Below are 24,589 nucleotides of genomic sequence, written 5' to 3' on the forward strand. Positions count from 1 at the left end.
GTGCCCGAGGGCCTCCACAGAAGAGACGTGTTGTACTGTGAAAGGACACGCTACAAATAACATCGATGTTTTTCCCAAACCAGAGCTGCTCTCTCTCAACTGCTTGGTTTCATATAATAGACCATCTGAAATACTGACCTATGGCTAAAAGATTGGAAACCTACTGGATTTGATGGTCTCCAAGAGCCTATTCAGCATGAATATTCTGACTTCTAGACTATAACTAAATATATTTTATACTAACCTATTAGAGGAAGCAAACATATAATAATAAATAAACATACTTGATTTCTGCCTTGATAATTCAAGAAGTTCTTTATGGACACAAGATTTTTGAAGTATTGCAAGGAGAGGACTGTAGGCTACACTGGGCTTCTGTTTTCCCTGTAGGAAACAGCCTCAGACTAGTATGTCTATGGATGATCCTGTCAGTCAGATGTTTGCTTCCTTTTTGCTATCTTCCTTGCTCCTTTTCAATTGCTGCTTCTAATGTCAAATGAAATGCTAAGTAATGAACTTGTTAGTTGTATGTGTAATGGAGAGTAATGAAGCTGTAAGTAAGGACATCGAGGTCCACCCTCAGTAAGATGCCTGCATGGATTTCGTTAATCAGCTGCACAGTGGCTTTATTGAAGGGATTCCTTTTCTGGATTTAGGCTTTGTTCTCCACAGTGAGGATGAGCTGGCAAATGTAGAATTTGCTGATTTCTTTGGTGTAGGTAAACCCACTTGGCTGATTTGAGCTGCCACTGTGGCTGTTGCTGAACACAGACTTGGGTGAGTGCAGCACTGGGAAGAGAGGAGCCCAAACTGGCCCACTCCAACACACTGCGTATGACAGCATGGTCAAGTAAGAGATTTTTGTCAAGTAACCTGCTGTTCTGCTCACATTGGCTTTCATCTGAATACTTAAAGCTCTCGGAAATGTGCAACCTCTGGAAGACCGGGCCCACTGTAGTATTCTTAACTAGTGGTTATTTCTTCCACAAAGATTTGCTTCTTTTAAAGTTAACATTTATTGACAGCTTATATGTGCTAGACACTATGCTGAACACTTCATGTGAATTATTAGTTCATTTAATCATGTAATAATCCTCTAAAGCGGGACTGAGATTAACCACAATTCAAAAATGAAGAAACCATGGCTTAGAATAGTTTAGTAACTTACCGGAGGTCCCAGAGTTAGTAAAAGGACAGAGTGGGAGTAGGGAATCTAGGCAGTCTGGCTCAGAACCCCACATTTTAATTACAAACCAACTTTGTACACAACATAGCATGTTTGAAGTGGCTATTTTCTAACAAATAAGCATGTAAATACCTAGTTGACACATATCCATCATTACTAGATGTGCTGTCAGCATAAAATTTGTAATGATCTCATAGTGCCATCCATGAAAAAAATGCCATATGTAAATTTTTGGTTTTTGGGCAAAGGAGAAAAATCAAGAAAGACATAAATATTCAGGACTTTATAAATTGTATGTTGATTGTTTTAACTGTCTACTCCTTCCATATTCCTTCTTCACATTTTTATTGGATTTGTAATCTCAATGACTATGCAAGTTACACAGCATAACCATCCTAAGTCAGTGGATATCCCTGTGAAAAATAAAAACAAAAATAAAAGAGAAAATGAGTCTGATAATTTTCATCAGTGTTTGTAATTCAAAAGCACCATAATAGAATATTGGTCTGCAAATACGCCAGTGACCATCACACAGCCACATAATTTGAGCAACCATAAATGCAATGTCACATTATAGAGACCTTCTAATTTAATTGAGTTAAAGTAGGCCAAAGTCAGTCATTTATATCTTTCTGCATAGATTATACTTAGAATTACTTCCCAGAAAATAAACAAAACATAATACTCAGAAGGATGGCCAGACCTTTCTACAGATGAAAATATTGTCCCCAATGACTTATTTCAATAAGAATCTACTGGAATGAGAAATCAATCGAATTTAATATCATTTATATAATTAGTGGATATGGACAATTCTAAGTTGATATTCAACAAATCGATTCCCTTTAAGTTGGCCTTGCAAAGGGTTTGCCTGATGCAACTCTTATCCCTTGCAGTGAGTCTTAATAATCTGCTTTTTCCAAGTATTAAGGCAACATACAAAAACTGGCTTAGATTGCCTTTTCTCCATGTGTACCACAGCCATTTTTAAAGAAACTGAGGGTGTGTGTGTATATATACTGGCTTCACTTTTGCTAAAATATTAGAACTCTAACCTCAGAAGCACATGCCAGTTAGCAGTGTTTGCAAAAGTTCAGGTGGTGAGGGAATACACCTATTCCCTCTTATCCCACCTCCTCCCAGACCCAATTAAAAACAGGTAACCCTATAATCTGCTTCTGGTAGTCTCAAGTAATTAGATTCTGACAATGCTCAATAGCAGAAAATTAACATACACACTTCTCTATGTGTACTTGGGGAAAAGGGAGATATAAAGCCACATGCAAACTCTTTCCAAAAACCTCAGCCATGCCTCACTCATAGCCACATACTTCATGTCACATTAACTCACCCAGCCTGATGCCCAGAGCTACATCCTCCAGCTGACTGGCAAGGTTAGGCTTTCGCTTTTTAATAACCTTTCATACATATAGACCTATATATCCAGGATCTATGAAGTACATAGATGATTATTTAGGATTAATGGATCATCCAAAGTGCCAGTTGGCACACTTTGAGTAAAAAGTGTAACAAATGCAGCTGTTTACTAATAAATAAAGCCTCAGCTGTAAGAGAAATAAATTAGGTGCATTTAATTGGTAGGCTGCAAACCTCCTCTCTTTATTATAATGCCGCTTCTTGTTATTTTATGATGTCAGGGTAGATGGCAGACTGACAGAGTGTTTATGAATCACAGTTTGCAGATGGCACTCTTGGTTCTCGGCAGCTATGAGCACAAGTAGCATGAGGTCTCAATAGTGGATTTTGCCAAAGACGACCCCCTGAGAATTAGCTGTCTCCATTTCTCCCGTGCCAAGCTCTCGCTGGCAGACCTCTACTTCACAAACCCACCTTCAATAAATTGTGGCTGCCTGGCAGGGAATTAAAGACAGCTCACACCCAAGAACGCCCTCATCTCGAGGTGCTCTCTTTGTCATTGCAGAGGAGGTCTGGCCGATGATGCTGAGAGCAGGCTTCCCACAGTGTCTCTTGAGGGAAGCTGAACAAGGGTCTGGCAGGACACAAAACCCCTCCCCTTCCCCCGTCACTGGGCTCTCATTGCCCCCCTTCCTCCGGCTGACAGGAGTGATGTCCTGTCTCTCAAACACAGCATAAGGTCCTTGCACTTGGGATTCAGAGTTCCCCTAACTAATGACAGCTTTGTCATTATACAGCTGGGGATGGAAGGGGGGTCACCCCTGCTCATGGAGCTGAGGCTTCACAGCTTCTGTACTCCCCACATTCCCCCTGGTCACTAGTCACTTCTATGGTTGGTGAACAGCACACAGGAGACATGCAGTCACAATTGTCAACAGATTTGTACATTTTTGTCACCAGTTATACTTATAATGGATTTTTATTCTAATGGACTTTTTCATTAGAAAAATGGGAATGATCAAACCCCTTTGGAGAGACCAGAGCACAGTCTGAACACATAGTATATAAATTATTTATATATGTATAATATCATATTTACATATAGAACAGTAGTAATGATAAATCTAATGATAAAAGCAGTAATAATTTAATATCAGGAGCTACCATTTATTGAGTACTTACTATGGGATAGACAGACTAACATCACTTCCCTCAGGATTATACAAGTTTTTGTATAAATAAATTTTGTTGATGGATAGGTTGGTTTCAAAATCCATTTTAGAAACCTTAGGTGGAAAGGAATCAAAGTCAGATTTTTCACTTTAGATGAAGCCTCCTGTCTCTCCCAAGGGATTCATTTTAAACAAGGGGAAATCATCTACATTCCATAGAATATATGTGCATCCCTCTAAAGATAAGCACAAGCCAAGAATTTCTGCTTTCACCACTTTAACATTGTACTGGAGTTTCTAATCACACTACAAGGTAATACATGATTAGATATGTACATAAAGATAAATAAATAAAATTGGAGGTACCACATTGAGAAAGAAATAAAACTCTCTTTATTTGTAAATAACATGATCTTATGTGTATAAAAACCAAAGAATCTAAAAAAAAAATTCAATAAATGAGTTCAGCATGATCACAGGATACCAGGTCATTGCACAGAAGAACAATTTTGTTTCTATATGTTAGCGATGAACAATCTGAAAATGAAATTAAGAAAAAAATCACATTTACAATGGATCACAAGGAACAAAATACTTAGGAATCATTTAGAGAAAGGTGTCAGTCTTATACATAGCAAACTATAAAACATTGTTGAAAAAAGTTAAAGAAGATCCAAAATAAGTGAGATGAGTTTATGGGTTGGTAGACCCAATATTGTTAAGACAGCAATTCTCCTCAAATTGATCTACAGATTCCATTTGATCCTTAAACTGGCTTTTCCTTTCTTTTCTCCCCATCCCGCCTTTTTTACTTTCTTTTCAGAACTTGACAAACTGATTCTAAAATGTATATGGAAATGCAAAGGATCCACAGTAACTAAAGCAATTTTGAACATGAGGAACAAAGTCAGAGGACTCATACTTTCCAGTCAGAAATTTACTAAAAAGCTACAGTAATCATGTAGTTCTGAAGTAAGGTTGGACATACAGCTCAAAGGGATAGAATTTAGAGTTCAGAACTATAGTCTTATATTTAAGGTTAATTGATGTTTGATAAAGATGTCACAGTAGTTCTTTAATCTTTTAAGTGGATGGTTAGATACACACATGCAAAAACTTTGAAGTGGATGGTTAGATATACACATGCAAAAACATCAACTTACATGCTTACCTCATACTGTATGAGAAAATTAACTCAAAATAGACCACAGACCTAAGTGTAAGAGCTGAAACTATAGAACTTCCAGAAGCAGATATATGAATAATAAAGTAGAGTAACTTGGGAGGGAGAGAGTTTCCCTAAGGAGGTGACATTGAGCAGAAAGCTTATTGAAATGAGGAAGTAAACTATGCAAAGATCTGGGCGAGAGTATTCCATACTTCAGGCAGGTGGAATAGCAGTTGCAGATTTCCAGAGGTGAGGAGAAATTATGTACTTTCAGAAAGCAAGGAGACAGGTATGGTGGGCTCTTTTGTGACAATGAGCTAAACAAAGATCTCTTTGACAGCAATAAAAAGCATTGACTATTAAGAAAAAAATTCAACAAATTGAGCGATCAAATGAAACACTTCTTCTGATCTTAGAAAGAGACTATTATGAACTTGAAGTGTTATGCTGAAGACTGGAAGAAAATATTTGCAAATCATATATTTCGCAAAGACTTTCTATCCACAATATAAAAAGAACTACCACAACTTAATAATCAAAAGACAGACTAATCCAAAAGTGGGAAAAATATTTAATAGATATTTCACAAAAGAAGACATATGGGGTAGAGGGAATAGGTACATGTAAGATGCTCAAGGTCATCAGTTATGAAGAAATGCAAATTAAAGGCACACCAAGATGCCGCTACACAGCCACTAAAATGGCCATAATTAAAATGGATGGCAAAACCAAATTTATTGAGGATTTAGAGCAACACGAACTTTCATGGATTGGTGTTGAGAGTGTAAAGTATTTTAAGTACTTTGGAAAGGAGTTCAATAGTTTTTTTAATAAAATTAAACATATACTACTACTACTCATCCAAATAATCCTAAAACTAACCAGTATTTAAATGGAAATAAAAACATTTTGCTAACAAAAACACTTGTACACAAATGTCCATAGCAGTTTTATTTATAATAGCTTGAAACTTAATATATTCCAAATATCTTCATCAGGCAAATCAATAAAAAAAATAGTCTATTCGTACACTAGAATATTACTCAGCAGTTGAAAGGAACAAACTACTGATTTATGTGACACATGAATGATTCTCCAAAACATGCTGACTGAAAGAATCCAGAGCACATCCAGTGTGTGTCCATTGATATGGAATTCAAGAATAAGCAAGTGAATTATAGTGACAGAAAGCAGTTCAGGGCTTGAGGTGGAGGAATTGAGTGCAAAGTGTCTTGAGAGCACTTCTTGGGATGATGTAAAAATTCTGTATCTTGGTGGACAAGTGGTTAACACAGATTTTTCATTTGTCAAACCTCATTATGCTGGACACTTAGAGTGGTTGTAAATTCTTGTATTTAAATTATGCTCAAAAAAGCTTATTTAAAAGTAAAATAAAAAATGACCAGCTTTGTCATAGAAGTAATAAACCTGAAACAATGAAAAATATTAAAATAAACTTACTTCTTAAGCAGGCACTAAACATAAAAATTTTTATTATAATTCCTAATAAACATTCAATGATTAAATGTTTTTATATTGCATAAAACTTCAAGATGATATTAAAAGATATAAAACTTACCAACTTGTTTTTATGAGCCTAATAAAATCCTGATACCAAAATGAGTAAAAATGCATAAAAGAAAAAAGAAAATATAGGTCAAACTCTTTTATGAATTAAGTAGAATAATAATGTATTAAATATTAGGATATCATATTGGGTAGTTTAATAATACTAACAACATCAACAACTGAGGTTTATCACAGAAATGCAAGTATTGTTCACATTATAAGTGTTTTAAAAAATATAACTCACTCCATTAATAATTTAAAAAGAAGTACCAGCCTCAACACCAAAAAAACCAAATAACCTGATTAACAAATGAGCAGAGGACCTGAACAGACATTTCTCTGAAGAAGACATGCAGATAGCCAGCGGGCACATGAAAAGATGCTCCACATCATCAATCATGAGGGAAATGCAAATCAAAACCACAATGACATATCACCTCACACCAATTAGAACAGCCACTGTCAGAAAGGCAAGACATAGTAAGTGTTGGTGAGGATGTGGAGGAAGGGAACCCTCCTGTACTGTTGGTGGGAATGTAAATTGGTGCAGCCATTGTGGAAGGCAGTATGGAGGTTCCTCAAAAAATGGAAAATAGAAATACTATATGACCCAGTAATTCTACTTCAAGGAATTTACCCAAAGAAAACAAAATCCCTGATTCGAAAGATATATGCATCCCTATGTTTATCACCACATTATTTACAATAGTCAAGTTATGGAAGCAACCTAAGTGTCCATCAATAGATGAATGGCTAAAGAGGCTGTACATATACACAATGGAGTATTATTCATCTATAAAAAAGAAAGGAATTCTATCATTTGCAACAACATGGATGGACCAAGGCAGTATTATACTAAGGTAAATAAGCCAGGTGAAGAAAGACAAATACATATTATTTCACTTATTTGTGAATAAAATAGCAATAGACTCATTGAGAAGTGACTAGTGGTTACCATGGGGGAGAGGTTCAGGTCGGTGGATGGGAGGGAAGGGTGAGGGGGATAAAGAGACATAAAAATTCTCAATCATAATATAAGTTGGTCATGGGAATAGTAGTACAGCATGTAGAATACAGCCAGTGATTCCATAACATCTTTCTGTGTTGACAGATAGTAACCACACTCGTGAGGGTGAGGATTTAGTATGAGTAACTATTGAACTACTGTGTTGTACACTTGAAACCTATGTAAGATTGTATATCAATAACACTTCAATAAAAAAGTTAAACAAAAGAAGTAACAAATTATCATCTTAAAGGATAACAGAAGTATTTGATCAAATATAATATAATCCTGATAAATTACATTAGCAAGTTTTCCCCTTCATTACTCAGATAATATAGGAAAACAAGAAAAAGTAAAAAGACATATGACTCAAAAAAGACTTTCATTAATTGTAGATAATATAATTATTTACATGTACAAATGTAAGGGAACCAATTGAAAATCTATTAGAAGGAACCCAGAACTTTAGTTAAAGTTAGCTTGATAAGTGATAAACAAAGTTACAGTTTTTCTGTTATAAGCAAAACAATTAGAAACAATTTAGGGGAAAAAAAAACAGGTACATTAAAAATCTAAAAGCTAAATAAAATCTAGAACACCTAGGAATGAACCCAGCACAAAATATGTGAGAACCATATGAAGAGAATGATGAAATTTTAGTAGGGGCTATTCAAGCAGCACTGAATAAATGGAGAGGCATTTATTCCATTTTGTAAAGCTATCACTAAATTCACTAATCTCTGATTTTAAAGTTTCTTCTAAAACTTTGTTGCACAAAGTGTCAGAAAAATATTTGAAAAGAATGCATGAAATTAAAATTCCCTACCAGATTTACACACAACATACATACTTAGGCAAATCTGGTTAGTTGCCTAACCAACACTAAATTTTCTCTTGCTTTTCCTAAGGTTACCCTCTGCTTTACTCAAGGCAATGTGCTGAGATAATAAAACACATTTCCCAGCCTCTCTTACGGTTAGGTTTGGCCATGTATTATGATTCATATTATGAGCACTAGGCAGGGCTTCTGGGAAAGCTTCTTACAAGAGGGATGCTCAGCTCCCAGACATGCCTTCTGCTTTCTGCTTCCTTCTTATTCTTGCCTGGAACACAAATGTGATGTTGGAGGTGAGACAACCATCTTGCAGCCATGAAGTAATGACATGAGGATGAAAACCGCACTCAGCTTTGTTGGAGCAAAATGTGAGAAGCCTCTGATACTATCAACAAGGGCCATATCAGCCATACAGGCCTGGTTTGTTATGCAAGAACGATAAACTTCTTGTTTTGCATAACTTCTGGTTTCCTGTTATGCAAGAACGATCAACTTCTCATTTCATTAAGCTTCTCTTTGTACTGTGACACAAAGAGACTATAATCCCTAACTATAAAATGCCTCAAAATTACAGTAACTAGAATAATGTGCATCATGATATGAATTCTAGAATAGACAAATACATGAGAGCACAGTCCAGAGTTTACATTTGTAAATATATATGTAACATGTATTTATATGTAAACATATATAATATTTCAATTGTATTTACATATTTTAATTACATATGTACATTTTATGTGTGTGTGTGTGTACATGTACACACACACATAATATAGCAGTTTTTGTGAAAGTAGACATTTAAATTCAGTACTATATATGACGTAGCTCATTTAAAGCAGTCAATTGATCAAGACAGGTTTTTCCAGGACAGATGTGACCATCTTAGGGAGTATTCCCATATTCTGACAGCCAGCCATTCTCTCTACAAGTTTCACAGTGGTCCCTTTTTGGATCATGGCTGCTCTCTGTACACTCTGCTTCTCATGTCACAAAGTGTCCCCAGCTTATTGCCCTCCGTTATTCAATCTGCTTATCTTTGGTTTTCGGCACTGTTTGCCATGGAAGTTTTTGTCTCACCCTGCCACAAGCTGGTGCCCCACAATGCCTAACATTGGAGCTTCCACAGCTGGTAAATTCTCGCTTATTGACTCTTGAACTTGAAAGCCAATTCTCCTAATAATGTAAAGGATCCCATCCGCTGCACTCCTTCCTGCCACCCAGTTATGTTGATTGATAAGGTCAGAAAGCCCCAGCTTTTCATTTAGTTCTTCTTAACACCCTTGTCATTTAGGTCCATTAGTATTTGAATAGTGGATTTTAAAATATTATATTAAATTTTATTGCTTTTTGACAAAGGCAGTTCAAGAATAATTTCTGAATATCTTATAGAAACCATAAAATGCCAGAGTTACAAGAGCCCTTAGAGATCATCTGCTATTACCTCTTGTACAGATGGAGAAATCACAGCCCAGAAAGGGGAGTGATTTGCCCATTCTACACATTTCATTAGTGATGGTGCTGAAGATAAAGCCCTAGAACTTTTCTTGATTTTTATCCTAATCTCCAATTGTTAGGGTTTTCTCCCTTGCTCTTTGAGGTGCCACCCTTATTTATGTATCTTCCTGTTATCAATAGGGGATTACTGTTCTCTACTGTCAGGAGGAGATAATTCTAGTTTCTTCATCTATTCTTTGCTTTGCTCTCCCCAGGACATGACAATGATTTATCTAATTGGAGAGGTGACAGGAACCTCTGACTACTCTGCCAACTAGGAGGAATGTCACTGACATGGCACTACAGCAACATTGGCCCATCTCTCTCTCTCTCTCAGTCTTTTGAGGCACCTTTGGGCTCCCAGGCTTCTGGTCTCCATGGGGGGATCACATAAGCAGGTTAGATATCAGTTTCAGGGCAGGATGCCAGGATACTTAGGGGCACTACCATAGGCCGAAGCACCTGGTTAATTTAAATAGCATCCTAAAATTCCAGTTTGACTGTATGTTATTGTACCTGATGTGTGTCTATGGTTTCCCATGCCCAAGTGTTTTCCAAATGGATGTGAATACCTTGGGGATGTATAATGTGGTGCTGAGGGGCAAGGAGGGTATGTTAGGGTATCTATTGTTGTTTATTTTTTACAATAAGCTTTCTAATTTCCTTGTTGGATATTTTATAATATACATAATCTATTTGAGCAATACATATAAGTTTCCATGTTAATGAATGTGCATACAGTGAGAGTGAGTGCCACAAAACTGACTGTCTCGGGTCAACGATGAAAGTTTGGAGATCACTGTTCTTGGATTTCAAATCTTCGTGTGAAACTTGTACAGTGAGAGCAAATCAACCGTGCCCAGAGCATGGCTCCAGCCCAGCCAGGGAAGGAGATCTCACAACAACTTGGAGAGACGGAGGAGAAATGTGTCCATACTGAGCCTGATCTTTCCACAGCTCACGTAAGCAGAGCAGCCTTACTCATGCAGCTAGCGACTCTGGGATCTTGTCCAAACGTTCAAAGGTGACTTTGACCCTTGGTTGTTTGGTTTCTCAGGAAGAGGGGAAGACACAGGCAAGAGCAGGCTCCTTTGACATTGCCTTGCAGCTCACGGCCCAAGCCTGACTTTGGCACTTTGTCCAAGAAACTTTTCCTTCCCAAACAACACATCTTCCTTCTGCCCTCACGTCCAGAATTGGTTTTGTTCCAGAGCAATAACAAGGTTCTCCATGCTCCCAGGGCTGCTGACTGTAACCAGAGACTAATGTGAAAGGCAAATGGACCCTGGGTAACATGTATTTTCTTGGCCAAGGACAATAGATAGTCTGAGGTTACATGTAGTTTCCTTGGTAGTTTCTGAGCCTGCTCTATAGCAATGAACCTAGCAGATGCATAATTGTGAATGTTCACACAAGAGTGTGCTAAGGAAGAAGAGCTTTGGAAGCAAGAAAGGAATTCCAACTTTATCCAGTCTTAGTCCTTGCATACATTGTCTGACTCAAATACATTTACTATATTCACTTACTGTATCCTTACTGTGCTGTATGCCTATACACATAGTAAGTATGTACAGGCTTTGAGAACATGATGTTTAATAGAAACCTTAATGAAGTGAGCCATATGAAAATGTGGAGACTGGGTGTCAGGCAGGAGCTAAGTGCAAGGCTCTGAGGTAAGAGCATCAGTGTGCTCTAGAGCAGCAAGGAGTCCAGTGCGGGCCCAGAGCAGAGGGGATGATGGGAACAGTGGTAGATGAGGTTCCACAAGAAGCCAGGGGGACAGAGAACCATTGCATCTACCTCACAGACTTTTCTAGTCCATGTAATGGAAAATCCCAGAGAACATTCTGAGCAGGAGATGGCATAACTTGACTTTTGTGTTAAAAGGAGGACTCTAGTGGGAAGGGAGAATAAATCTTTGGCAGAAGGAGGCCAAAAAGTAAAGAAGTTGCTGCCCTCCAGGAAGAGAAGCTCTGCCTTAGACTAGGGGGTGGAGTTAGAGGTGGTTGGTGAGAAGTGGTGGGATTCAGGATGCCTTTCTGAAGGTAAAGCCTGAAGGATTTGCTAATATACTGGATAGTAAATGGGAGGAGAAAAGAGAAGCTGATGAGAGCAAGGTTTTGACTTAAACTGTGTATATTAAGGTGGAGAATAAGGTGGAGAGGGTAAATCTGGTGTGAAGTGATAAATCAAGAGCTCTCTTTCAGCACATTAGGTTGGAAATGTCTACTAACCATCCCAGGGAGATGTGGAATAGGCAATTAGATATAAAAGTCCAGAATTTAGTTGGGGCTAGATATACAATTTTAGTACAAGCATTATTTATTTAATGTAATGGAATTGAATGATATTACATAGGAAGTAAATCTCACAATGGACTTTCTGAAAGATCTTTATCATCTGCAGTGCCCCAGTCTCAGAGCCCAAGGCAGGCGCTCACTTTTTACCCTCCTTTTTGTCCTCTCTGGACAACTGACTCTTGTCATCTCTTGTATCTCCTTCTGTTTTGTTTGTTTCAATGTAAATTGAGTTCGCTTCTCTCAGTTCCTCACATGCCCTGCCCTCATATCACACCCTGTGCCCATATTTTTCCTCAGGACAGACATCTTCTTTCGTAGGAATCAAAGCAGGGAAGATTCGGATGGCTTGAGATTTTTTTGTAGCCCTTATAAGATATGTTAAAATGATGGATTACAGAAGGAAATTCATGCTCTCAAAAGAATGGGATCTGAATAGATCCTAGAGCAGCGTCATGATCTCTGAGAGGAAGTTAAAAGGGCAAAGGATGTGTGAGTGGCCTTTTCCCACCAAGAGGGCTTCTTCACTTTCTCTGTCTTCTCACCGGTGCTCATTTCCGCCCCTGCATCAGTCTGCTAGGGCTGCTGTACTAAATACCACACACTGGGTGGCGTAACCAATAGAAATGTATTTCTCATAGTTCTAGAGGCCAGAAGTCCAAGATCAAGGTGTTGGGAGGGTTGGTTTCTCCTGAGTTTGCTCTCCTTGGCTTGTAGACAGTCTTTTAGCTGTGTCTTCACATGACCTTCCCTCTCTTTGTGTATGTGTTCTAATCTACTCTTTTAAGGATGCTGGTCATATTGGACCAGAACTCACTCCAGTGACATTATTTCAATTTAATTTCCTCTCCAGAGGTACCAAAGGTTATGACTCAACATACGAATTTGGGGAGTACACAGTTCAGTCCATGCCACCTGTGTAGGAGGCTTTTCTCAGTGCTGTTTCTCTTTGTTTCTTCCATCTTGGGAAGATCCAAGGAACACCCAGAGCACAGTGAATAAGACACAGAATTTGAGTTGGGCAGTCTGTGGTATGAGTACCAGTTGGGCACTGTTGTAGATGGAGGTGTGAAAAGAGCGTTGACTATACTTCTTACCAAACTCTAGGCTCTGGAATTCATGTTTCTTATTCACAACTTATGAATGGATGAATGAAAGAAAAAGAGTTTCTAACTGTCTTGGCATATATTGCTGAAACAATTTATTTCTACCCCTAAATGTCAGGAATCACTATTTCTTCCAAGAGGCTGACAAAAACTTCTCTGTTGAGTTGGGAAAAATCTCAAAATCAAGCAGCCAGGTCCTTCCTTTTGCCCTGAGAACTTCTGAGGAAGAAAATAGGTCAGCAATATTTTCAACTTGACAAATTGGTCTCTTTGTGTTCTTTGGCTGTACTCAATGACAGAATTTTAAGAACAGTGTTCAAATGAAGGAGGTAATAAGCTGCCTGTGTCAAGTTTGGGGCTTGGCTTGGTTCTGTGTTATATTTTAAAAGTGACATTGGCATGGCGAGACAACTTCAGAGGTTGATTGGAATAGGAAAGGACCAGAAACCAGGAGACATTTAGAATGGTGGAAGAAGTTGAAAATGTTTCACCTGTTAAAAAAACAGAGGGGTGGGCAAATAACTTAAGCTATCTCTTTTTATATATTTTAAAGAGCTGTATGGAGGAAGGAGGAAACTCAGTCTATGTGTCTCCAGAAGGCAGATCTAGGACCAGTGCATGGAAATATCAGGAAGCAGAGTTGGGTTCATAAGGAAAAATGTCCTAAGTGAGCTGGTACTTTTAAAGGTAGGAGGAAGGTTATGATTGATATTCATTGTGCTCTTCATATTTTCTGATGTTTTTTCTTCAAAGGATTATAATTTATGTTATAATCAGAGAAGAAAGCAAACACACGCTATAATGTAAACAGAAGAGAGAACTAACATTTTTTTGAGAATTTGTCCAGTATTTGACATATGTTATGGGGTAACTCAGTAATAGTGTAGTTGGTTGGGTGTATGTATGAAATATATTTATTTTCCAATCCCTGCCCCCAGATATGGCACTTTTACCATCTTCTATTAATGTCTTTGATTTTCTGGTCCAGGACAGCATTAAAGTCCAAACTCATTAATCACTGCCTCCTCACCTTTCAGTTTAAGCTTGACCCATGGCTCCTGGAAACTACAGCCTTGTAATGTATATGTAAGTGTAAGGGGTCTGATCCATGCTTCCATACTCTCATTCCTCATCCTTCTCTCCCATCTTGTTCTCTTTCCTCAGGAGGAAGGGATTAGGGGATGTGGGAAAAACATTTATATTTAACTGGGTCTGCAATTAGATCTGTTAGATATTGTTCTCCTCAGGACTAGCGATTGTTCTGTCTGTCAGGTGTCCAGTTGAAGACTGCCTTGTAGGGCTTATGTATATGACCATGCATAGTTTACTAATTGGAATATTCCTTCCTACTCTAATATTTTCCTATATAAGATACACCTACCATGATACCATTGGCAACACACTGTCTCCTCTTGCAGCCTGTGTGGAGTTGCTTGCTTGGGTGGCACTGGCAAGATGCCTCCACATCACCTTCGCTGAAGTCTCCTGATTCACAGGGGAGTGACTATCCTTAGCTCATCAAGTAGGGTCATGAGCCTGTTTTCACTTTGCCATCTTCTTCCAGTCCTCCATTTTCTTACTCAAACAGGCATTGAGCAGATTAAAACTCTACTACATATGCAGTTGTTCAACCAGATGCAAGTCTTTCTCTTTCAAAGGTACTCCTGTTCTTTGGCATTAATTCTCACGGGCCTCCATCACTGGCCTTGGGATGAGGAGGGAAAAGCAGCCACTAGGTCTCCGTACTAGGTCAACTATTCAGAAATCTCCTGATGATGACTTTCCTCTGTCATTTTCCTTCTTCAATTGTGGAGATAAGTGGTAGCAGAGGTTTTCATCTACTTTCTCAGCCCCAAGGAAGCCCCACTAGCTATATGGTTGCTCTTGCATTAAAATATTAGATATTTATTGCTACTTTACCCACTGTTTGAAGTCCTGCTCTACAACTCTACAGCAATAAGGGAAACCCTGTTGACCATCCACGATGCATACCTGATGCCATTTAACCATGAAAAATTACAAAGAAGTACTCCTGCCATTTTATTGTCAAGAAAAATGAGACTCCAAAGATGCTTAGAAAGCACCTAATGTCATTCCCAGTAAGTGGAAGAGCCAGGGGGTGAACCGAGGCCTGGATGACTTTAAAGGTTTCTCCTGGTCCATTGTGCCAGTGGTGGCCACCTATGCAGCAGAGATTAAGAATGTGCTCCCATCTATGAGTTCAGTTTTTACCATGGCCAATCATCTTCTCTGAGACTTGGGTTCTTCCTCTTCAAAAGAGAGGTAAATCTCATTCCATCCTCAGAGGACTATTTGGATAATTAGATATGCTAATAAATCTAAACTGCATAGCTTGAAGCTTAACATCTTATAAGTGTTCAGTAAATGTTAGTGATTGTGTTATGCAAAGGGGCCCCATATTTACATCCTATGTAAAATAAGATTTACAAGGAAGAAAAAGATGAAGAGAAAGCATGCACAAGGCTCCGGGTTCTCATCCTACAGAGAGCTGACTCAGGCAGATACCACGAAAAGCGCTCTAAACAGACAGCGCCCCTGCCCCATAACATTCTTCCCCTGCAAAGGGAAGAGGGTAGGGATCATCTCACTGACTTCTTGCTTATGAGGGGAGGGCCTTCCAAGTGCAGTCTCTGGTATGGTCCTGTTTCTGGAGAGCTCAGGAATATTGAGGCAGCTTCCTGCAAAACTAGTGATAAGAGTAAGAAAATGAGATTCACAACCACCCCACATCTGTTTCCTTGCGGGATATAACAGTTGCTGCAGTTTTGTTAAAAATAGTAATGATCCACGTGGTAATGGCAATTATAATATACACAAAGGATTATACACAGAGCTACTCACAAATAATGAGCTTCCTGTCCCTGGAAAAGTTTCAGTTGAATTGCTGAATTGCTGGGTGGCCATCTTTCAACCATCTAATGAAAGGATTCCAGCACTGGGTTAAAGGTTGAAGAGATGACCTATAGGTTTCCATTAAATTCTGGATTTCTCTGCCTATGAGTAACTTGAACTGGTTGCATGGACCTGGGCCTTCCTTCTTGGCTTCATCCACCCCATACTTTTTCCATTTTGAGCCAGCAAAATGCATCTCATCCCTAGGGGTGTCCAGTCTGTCTGTACTGCTGAATGGTAATCCTGACAAAGAAGAAAAACAGAACTCATTCCTTGAGCCAAACATACCACATTTGTTTTTCCCTTCCCCAAATATGCAGACAGTTTATTTAGAGAACCGAGTGGCTCAGCTCTTGTTATATATTATTCCTAATAGACACGTTTGCTCATATCCATGAAACTACACTGTGGGGGAGCTGAGGTTATTCCTTCCATTTTTCCTGATCATATTAGTAGAGATACAAGCCAGATTTTTTGGCAGTGTAGCATAGTGTCTTCAGAATGATAATTCCTTCCATTCCAGAGCCAATGTGCATTCAACCTTGTGTAAGGGAAGTATCTTTGGATTCCCATATCACTATTTGTTACCAAAAGAAACAGTGGTCTAGACCAGGTTCACACAACCTCATTTCTTTGCATTTACAAAGACTTTTCAGGTTGGTTTAGCGTGAACTGCTGGTTTAGGACTGGCTTCTGCATCTGTGAGAGTTAATGTCCTGTACCCTAGCCCAGATGAATAAATCTGTCTCTTATTGGCACCAGGAAGACTTTCCATTTTTTGAACATTTAAGTTCTTTTTTTTATGCATTGGGAGAATTTTTCAGCCAAGACCACCTGATTTCTGACACAGAGTTTTGTATGTTCTCAGTTAAATAGAAAAGGCAAAGATGAAAAACTAAAATAATAAAAAGAGAGAAAGCCAACCCACCACACTGAAAAACATTTAAATCCATTTTTTATGGATTAAATTTCCTCAAACACAGAAAAAGCCAAGAAGTTGGAAGCTTGTTTTTTTTTCTTTATAAAATATTACTTTCTTTCAATTTATTTTTATATTGGTAGATGATGTGAGACTCATTACATTTTATAGGCCTGAACAAAATCTTACAATTTCTTACTAATATTATGCAATGACATAATGCCATTTGTAGAGGTGTCGCATAAAGCAATTGACTTTTACTGGCTTCTGATGGCAGGACTTGCCATTTTATATTCTGTTTTATGCAAGCGTTTTCCAAATTTATCGACCTCACAGGATTTCTCAAGTTGCTTAATTATGGTAGGAAGAAGATATCTCTGTGGCCTGACACAAGAGCCTATTAAAGACCCTTTTAGAAAGGGAATGTAAGAAGTAGGGAGGTGCATGCAGCTAACATTTAATGCATCCCTACTATCGGATTGATGCTGGAATATAGGGATGAAGTGAGGGGCATTTTCCATGAAAAAGGCATACCTTGACAATACCCTGCAAGGTGTATTTAGTTTCCTAATTTCACAGATGAGCAAACTGAGGCTCAGTTGTTATGGCCAATGTCACAGCAACTATTAAGTAAGTAGAGGTGCTAGGATATCCATTGAAGTTTGACTCCAGGTCCATGCTATGGAGTCACAGAAAGAGTAATGCTCACATCATAATAGATCTGCCTCTAGGGGGAACCCTTTGAAAGTGGGTAGGTTCTCACTTTGAGAACTTTTACCAGAGGACACAGGTTCAGGAGGACTTACACAGTGGCTTAAAAATTGGAAAGTTTTGTTGATTCCCATGACTTCTACTCATTTGTTTCCAAAGTTTAATGAAAGGAGTTCTACATCACACCAAGGGAATAATACTACGTTTTGTGGAGTGTTACTTTAAAAAATTATGGAAGGTGTAAAAGCTTTCATTGTAACTCCCCAAATCCTGATAATCCTCACACGTTCCTGAGTTCCTCCCCTGGGGAGTCCTTGTCCTTTCCCCTAGTCCTGCAGCCTCCACAGCTGGGTCCAGCAGCACTTCATAAGAAAGAGGGGGAGGCCTAGGAGGGGTATTGGTAAGAAAAGGAATCCAAGTCACATTGAATAAGAGAATATTGATGCTCTACCAGATTGAAGAGAGTCCCTAATTCATCTTTTGATGTTCATAACGGAGGAATTTGTGGCCCTAAAAGGGGAAGTAATAACCTATTTGAAGCTTGTTTATATTCTTCCACTGATCCATCCCCAACAGTTGGAAACAGTGGGTGTCCATGAGATAAAATGTGTATTTAAACTGATGGTCAGGCCGCCAACTGCCATTTCTTGGAAAGGGCCATGGGCTCTACACTCTGAGCTTAGCCCTCTCATATCAATTACCTCCAGGATGTTAATGGCTCTACTGCGCTGGCACTGGCCTCATTGTTTTCTGGGTGATTCCCTCGCCCTCTGTTTTCCTACTGGTCCTCAGAACCATATTTCTTCCTTCCAGACAAAAATGAAGCAAAAATAAAGATTCAAAGAATTTTAGTACCTCTTCAGTCAAGATAGAGTCTCAAATTATTGGATATATGCATGCAATATCCCTGAGGTTAGATATTTCTGGGATTTGGGGGGAAGAAAGAAAAAAGGTAGAGGAGCAATTTGGTTGGGAGGAGGACAGGTGGGAGGAAGTGGGTGAGAATTCCTTTTACCGAGAGGCAGAAGGAGCAACTTTCATTCAGGAGCAGGGAACAAATGCTAGGAATATAGAACAAGATATTTCACCTGATAGACAACCTTCCTTTCAGCATTGCTGAGAATGGCTAGTCCCAGTCCATGTGAATCAACCAAATAGAGAGAGAGAAAGAGAGAGAGAGAGAGAGAGAGAGAGAGAGAGAGAGAGAGAGAGAGAGAGAAATGTTGGGCAACTTGAAGAGGATAGGGTCATGCAGGAAAAACCTGGCTCCCTGGCTGACATGCAAACAAACAGAACTGGTTGTAATATCCTTATGAGGGATACAGTAGTGACATACCAACAGCCACCACATGGGTTGTGGGGCTCACCCTCCTTCTTCTCTATCGTGAGCAACTAGTGGGAACACTGTGCCATTCCCTGTGTATCCAGCCAACTGTAATCGTTTCTCATGCACAGCAGGCACTTGGAAAAAGTTCGTTGAATGAGCAAGCCGATGTATGAAGTAATTTGTCCAAATTAACACAGTGGGTTTAGTGATCTGACTAGGATCCAAACCCAGGTCTCCAGTTCCATACCCAGGGTTTCTGTCAAACATTTTCTCTGTTTTCATACACTAAGAAGGATGGATAAATACAATAAAGGACAGAACTGCTCTGACTGAAGGAGGGGTTACATAGAGCACAGTTAAAATGCACTTTCTTATTCTAAGCACTGATTCTGCCCCAGTAGCAAGGCTATCCCCTCTCAGTCAGTAACTCTGGCTTCCAGAAAGTGTAACTTCTTGAGCTCAGAATATTTTTATTCAGTTTACGCTGACCCAGCACAGGCTGTATTGCAATATTGAAGATAGAAGGTACTTGTGACTTTGAGACCTGTGATTCAAGTTTTCTTTTCTCTGGGTTAGGATCATTTCCTTGTAAGTATGCGACTGCGGAGCTGTGGTCAAATCAAAGTAACTTCAATATCAGCTGGGAGAAATGGGTGTTTCCTAAGGATTCCAGCTATGCCCTCTGGGCAAGTAGATCAATTCCTAAAGATGGAAGGAACATTGAAAAACATTTAGTCCAGTGGTTCCCAACTGCAAGTAAGTTTGCCTCCACAAGTCATTTGGCAATATCTGCAGAGATTTTGATTGAAAACTAGTGGGTACTCTTGGCATCTAGTGGATAGAGGCCACAGATGTTAAATATCCCATCATGCGCAGGACAGCCTGCTCACAACAAAGAATTACCTGGTCCAGAATGTCAGCAGTGTTTCTAGTTAATAAAAACCCCTGATCTAGTCCATACATCTGTTCAAAGTAGAATTCATCTACAGTGGCTCTGATATGGAAATTTTTTAGCCTCTGGTTGAATATGTTGAGATCTAGTGCTCACTGTTTCACTGGCAGCTTTTTCTATAACCAGACGAATACTAGGTTAATTTCTTGTTCTTCGTGACCTCACAACACTGAATGCATATTACTACATTATTTCATAACTTTTTAAAATTGTATGTCTGTTTCATCCATTTGACTGTGAGCTCTTTGAGGAGCTAGGCCTAGTTCATATTTATCTTTGCATTTCCAGCTTCTGCACGATGACTGGTACCAAAACATTACTTGGTAAAGATTCAGTGAATAAATAAATGAATGAAAGATTAGAGGCCTTACACTCCAAGCTGTACCCTATTTCAAGATGGAAGTTCTCATACTTGGGTTCTAGGCAATGATGCCTACGCAATGTAACTTTTCTCTTGGACTGGAAGTGAGAGAGACAGACCACATACTGCGTCAGGAGGGTCTACCTTGCCCTTTGCTCTAGGCAATCCCTGTGAGTTTGGAAAATTATATGTACTCTTACTTTGCACTTTTCTTTCACTGGAAGCAAAATTTCCTCTGAAAGTGCCGACACCGGGGGCAAATGGAAAATATTTCATAATCAACAAGTTTAATTTGCTAAGTGCTTTGCATTAAAATCCCTGAGCTATGTTGGGCTGGCCAACTCCCAGACTCCATTGCCAAACTGAGAAGCATTTTCTCAATCTTGCTTTAAATGACCATGAGCCATTACACCACTGGGCTTGGCTCAATATTAGGAGGAAGGAAAGAATATGGAAACCAATTCTCCCATGGGGTTGAGAAGGCCAGAGTAATTGACCACACTTTTCCAATTTCATTTTAAAGTCTGTAAATAATAATGGTAATTCACATTTGTAAAGGGCTTATATAAGTATTTTACATCTGTCCCCCCTTCTCAAACTATAATAAACATCCATCTAGGAGGTAGAGGGTTTCAGGAAATATGGGAAACCACAGGTTAAGTATGATAAATTTTTAGAGAAGCAATTTTTTTTTAAAGAAAATGTTGGACAAATAATTTGCTATGTTAAAATGCGAATGTCATGGAATGTAATACACCATTGGCATGATCTTTGTGGATAAAACTATCTTCAAAGGAACTCTGAACTTAGCATTACCATCTCTCTTGTTTCCCTTGCCCTTGCCCACACTCTAGAGAGGATTTTCATTCAAATGTCTTCAAATGGCCCATGAGTATGCCATTTCTGTTGGGAAAGGGACTTGCACACATCAGGCAGGTCTCTTTATCTGTCTGAGCTTCAATTTCCCCATCTGTAAAATGGGGATAGCAACATGTAATTCAGAGGAATTTTGTGAGGATAAGAAGTATAACAAGTACTTCAGAAATTTAAAAGGACTAACAAAATATTTGTGATCATAAACTTATGTGATTTTCTATTAGAGCTTGCATCTTCATTAACCAAATATCTAGTGAGGATCTATTTTCATAAAGCCCCATACTAAATGCTGAGAGAACTCCCCTAAGAAGAGATTTAATTAGAGAGAAGAGGCCCTTTTTGGCTAAGGGAGGGAGGAAGGGGTCTTACCAGAGGAAAGAAGGTAGCCCAGGCCTTAAAGAATAGTAGGATTTTTATGAGGTGAAGTTGCAGGGGTGTGTGTAGAAGATTCTAGGAAATAGGAAATGTGTGAAGGGATGGATGTGCAGAGGTTGGAGAGAGAGTAAAACATATTCAGGGTGAGTAAGTAAACCAGTTTCACAGGAGATGAGGCTGGGAATGCAGTGTGTTGGCCAGATTTTCAAGGTCTTTGTAAAGAGTAATTATATCCTTAAGGAATCTGATAAGAGAAAAATAAATTCTAATGTATTTTAAGATCTTGTTCCTACTGTGGCATCTGTCCTATGAAAAGCTCTGCATTGAAAAATAAGTGATCCAGTGGGACTGGATGACTTCACAACTGTCCTAATGGATTTTACAGATTGGATGTTGAAGTGGCCAAGAAAGGATTTGACTGAAAATAGCTAATTTAGACCAGTTGGTACCTTTGTTGTCTTGCCAATGGGTTTCAGCCCTGTGCAAGTTTGCTATGAATTCAATGTGACCAAAGAAATTGACAGCAAAACGTTCTTTGGGGTGAAAGGGTTATACCCAACTTTATTTTCAGGTGGCAGGTCAGTCACTAAAATCCCATTCACTCAGAACGAGTCTAGATGCAGCAAGCCGGTCTCTGCTTCTGGGCCCCTCTGTCCACACAGCCGTCCTCTGGGCCTCTCTGCACAGTCATCCTGCACAGCCATCCTCTGGGCCTCTGTCCTCTGCTCTCCTGCAGCCTTGCAGCCCTGCCACCGTGTCGCCCAGAGCACTGGGTGGAGATCTTTTTATAGAGTCAACAGCCATGTATTGCCCACAGGTGTGCAGTGAGCTAGTCAACCAGGGCCAGGTGAGAAGCCTGGCCACAGGAACTCTCATTTTATCCACATTTGTCAACAAATATTTCTTGAACTTCAACTTTTGGGTATTATCATGGGACCACAGAGGTAAAAAGCACAGTTCATTTACCTGGGATCCTCCCAATGCCTTTATCCTGATAGTCCCCCAACATGCTCCTCAGGTCCAGGGAAGAGCTTGGTATATATTTGTTAGGTGCACAGTACAAGTGTATCATTTTTATTCTTTTTGGCTAAATAAAAAAATGAATGACTAATTTAAGATATAATCTAGCACAGAGCTGCCCAATAGAATTTTCTGTAATGCTAAAAATGTCCTGTATTTGTCCTGTTCAACATGGGAACTACCAGCTCTCTGTGGCTATTGAGAACTTGAAACATATCTAATGCAAATGAGGGGCTGAATTTTAAATTCTACATAATATTATTGAACTAAATAGCCACATTTAGTTAGTGGCTATTGTACTGGACAGCCTAGGTCTGAAGAAAAATATTCATAAGTAGGAAGTTCACATAAAACTCATTCATCCTGTCTTCATAACACTCCACAGTGGATGAAGTCCTTTTCCATACAGCCTAATTGCTACAGTATTTGAGCCATGATTTGGGGTAATAAGGTCCCAAACACTTCCCATGAATTCTTTCCTTGTTGTTCTACTTTAAAAATGCCATTTAATCCACACTTACTCAAATTATCTTTTAAAAGGTGAAATGGCGGGGGGACAGGAGATGATTCTCCAGCTGTAATCATTGCCATTCATTGCGTGTGTTTATACCTTCCAGGCTTAAAATAGCACAATCTTAATTTCATAGCACCTTTAGTCAATCTAACTAATTATAAAAAAACTTGATAAACCTGTTATGCTGAAAGAGTTGCCATATGACTGGCCAAATGACCCACCTGCCAAGAACTTCTACTCAACAGATAAGAAGGCTAAAGCATAATGTGTTTATTGTTATTATAATTATTAGAAACATCATGGGCATATATGCAAGACAGAAAATACAGACAGTACAAAACATGATTCCCTTATACACACAGGGTCAAGGAAACCTTTCCTAATTAAGCACCCTAACACTATACAACCTCAGATTACCTGTCTTTGATAGATCTCAGGGTCAGAATCTGTATTGCCTTGAAGTAAGCCTGGGAAAGCTGGAGGCAAGGAAAATATGTTACCTAGTTTTTGTAACCATATTTAAGTATCTAGTGGTTCTCTGAATACTCCATGGTTCTTGCACATTCCACTCCTGTGAGAGTCCCGTTTCTCCAGTGAGGGATGCCCCTCATCAACTTGCTAACTGATGGATATCAGTGTGGATTGTTCAAGAACCAGCACAAATGATGCTTCCTTTATTGAGATTTCTCTGACTTAATAATAAATGCAGTGAGATACCTTCCTTAGCAATTTGCAAATACCTCAGTTAGATCAAATGAATCACTATGGATATTTGTTTTTATGCATATGCACATGAGAATGTGAGCCCATTAAGGGCAGGAGCTTTCTTCTTTTATTCTTTGTAGTCCCAAGAGTTATCATACAGCTCAATAATGTTTAATTCAAAGTCATTCATAGCTACAATGTAATTTCAAGTTTGTTTTTATTTCTGTATATGCATATGAGAATGTGTAATTGGAATAATCCAAAACAGAGATAATTCCCAAATGTTTTGGATTATATAAGAAAACATTATATCAATTAAGGACTTTTGCCTTTTTATGTGTGCTTTGTTTAAGATAATATTAAAATTCCTATGCTAATTAGCAAATCTTTGGGCCTCTGATTAAACTGAAATACAGTCTTTATTCCTTACCACTACTACCACTACCTGCAAGGGATCCAGAATATTCTGTTATTCTGAGTACTCCAGAGGGCATGGGATTTTCTATATAAAATAACCAGTACTAACTTGTAAACTCCATAAGAACAAATTTTGCTTTTTGTTTGTTTGTTTTCAGTTTTGGTTGCTGACACAAACTCATGTGCTTGAACAGTTCTTTGTACCTAGTAAGAACTCAAGAAATATTTTACGTTAAAAGTAATCCACAAATATAATCAGGCTTACCTATGTCTTTATAATCCCTCA

Source organism: Manis javanica, chromosome 4, assembly GCF_040802235.1.
Source record: "Manis javanica isolate MJ-LG chromosome 4, MJ_LKY, whole genome shotgun sequence".
In the NCBI taxonomy this organism is placed as follows: domain Eukaryota; kingdom Metazoa; phylum Chordata; class Mammalia; order Pholidota; family Manidae; genus Manis; species Manis javanica.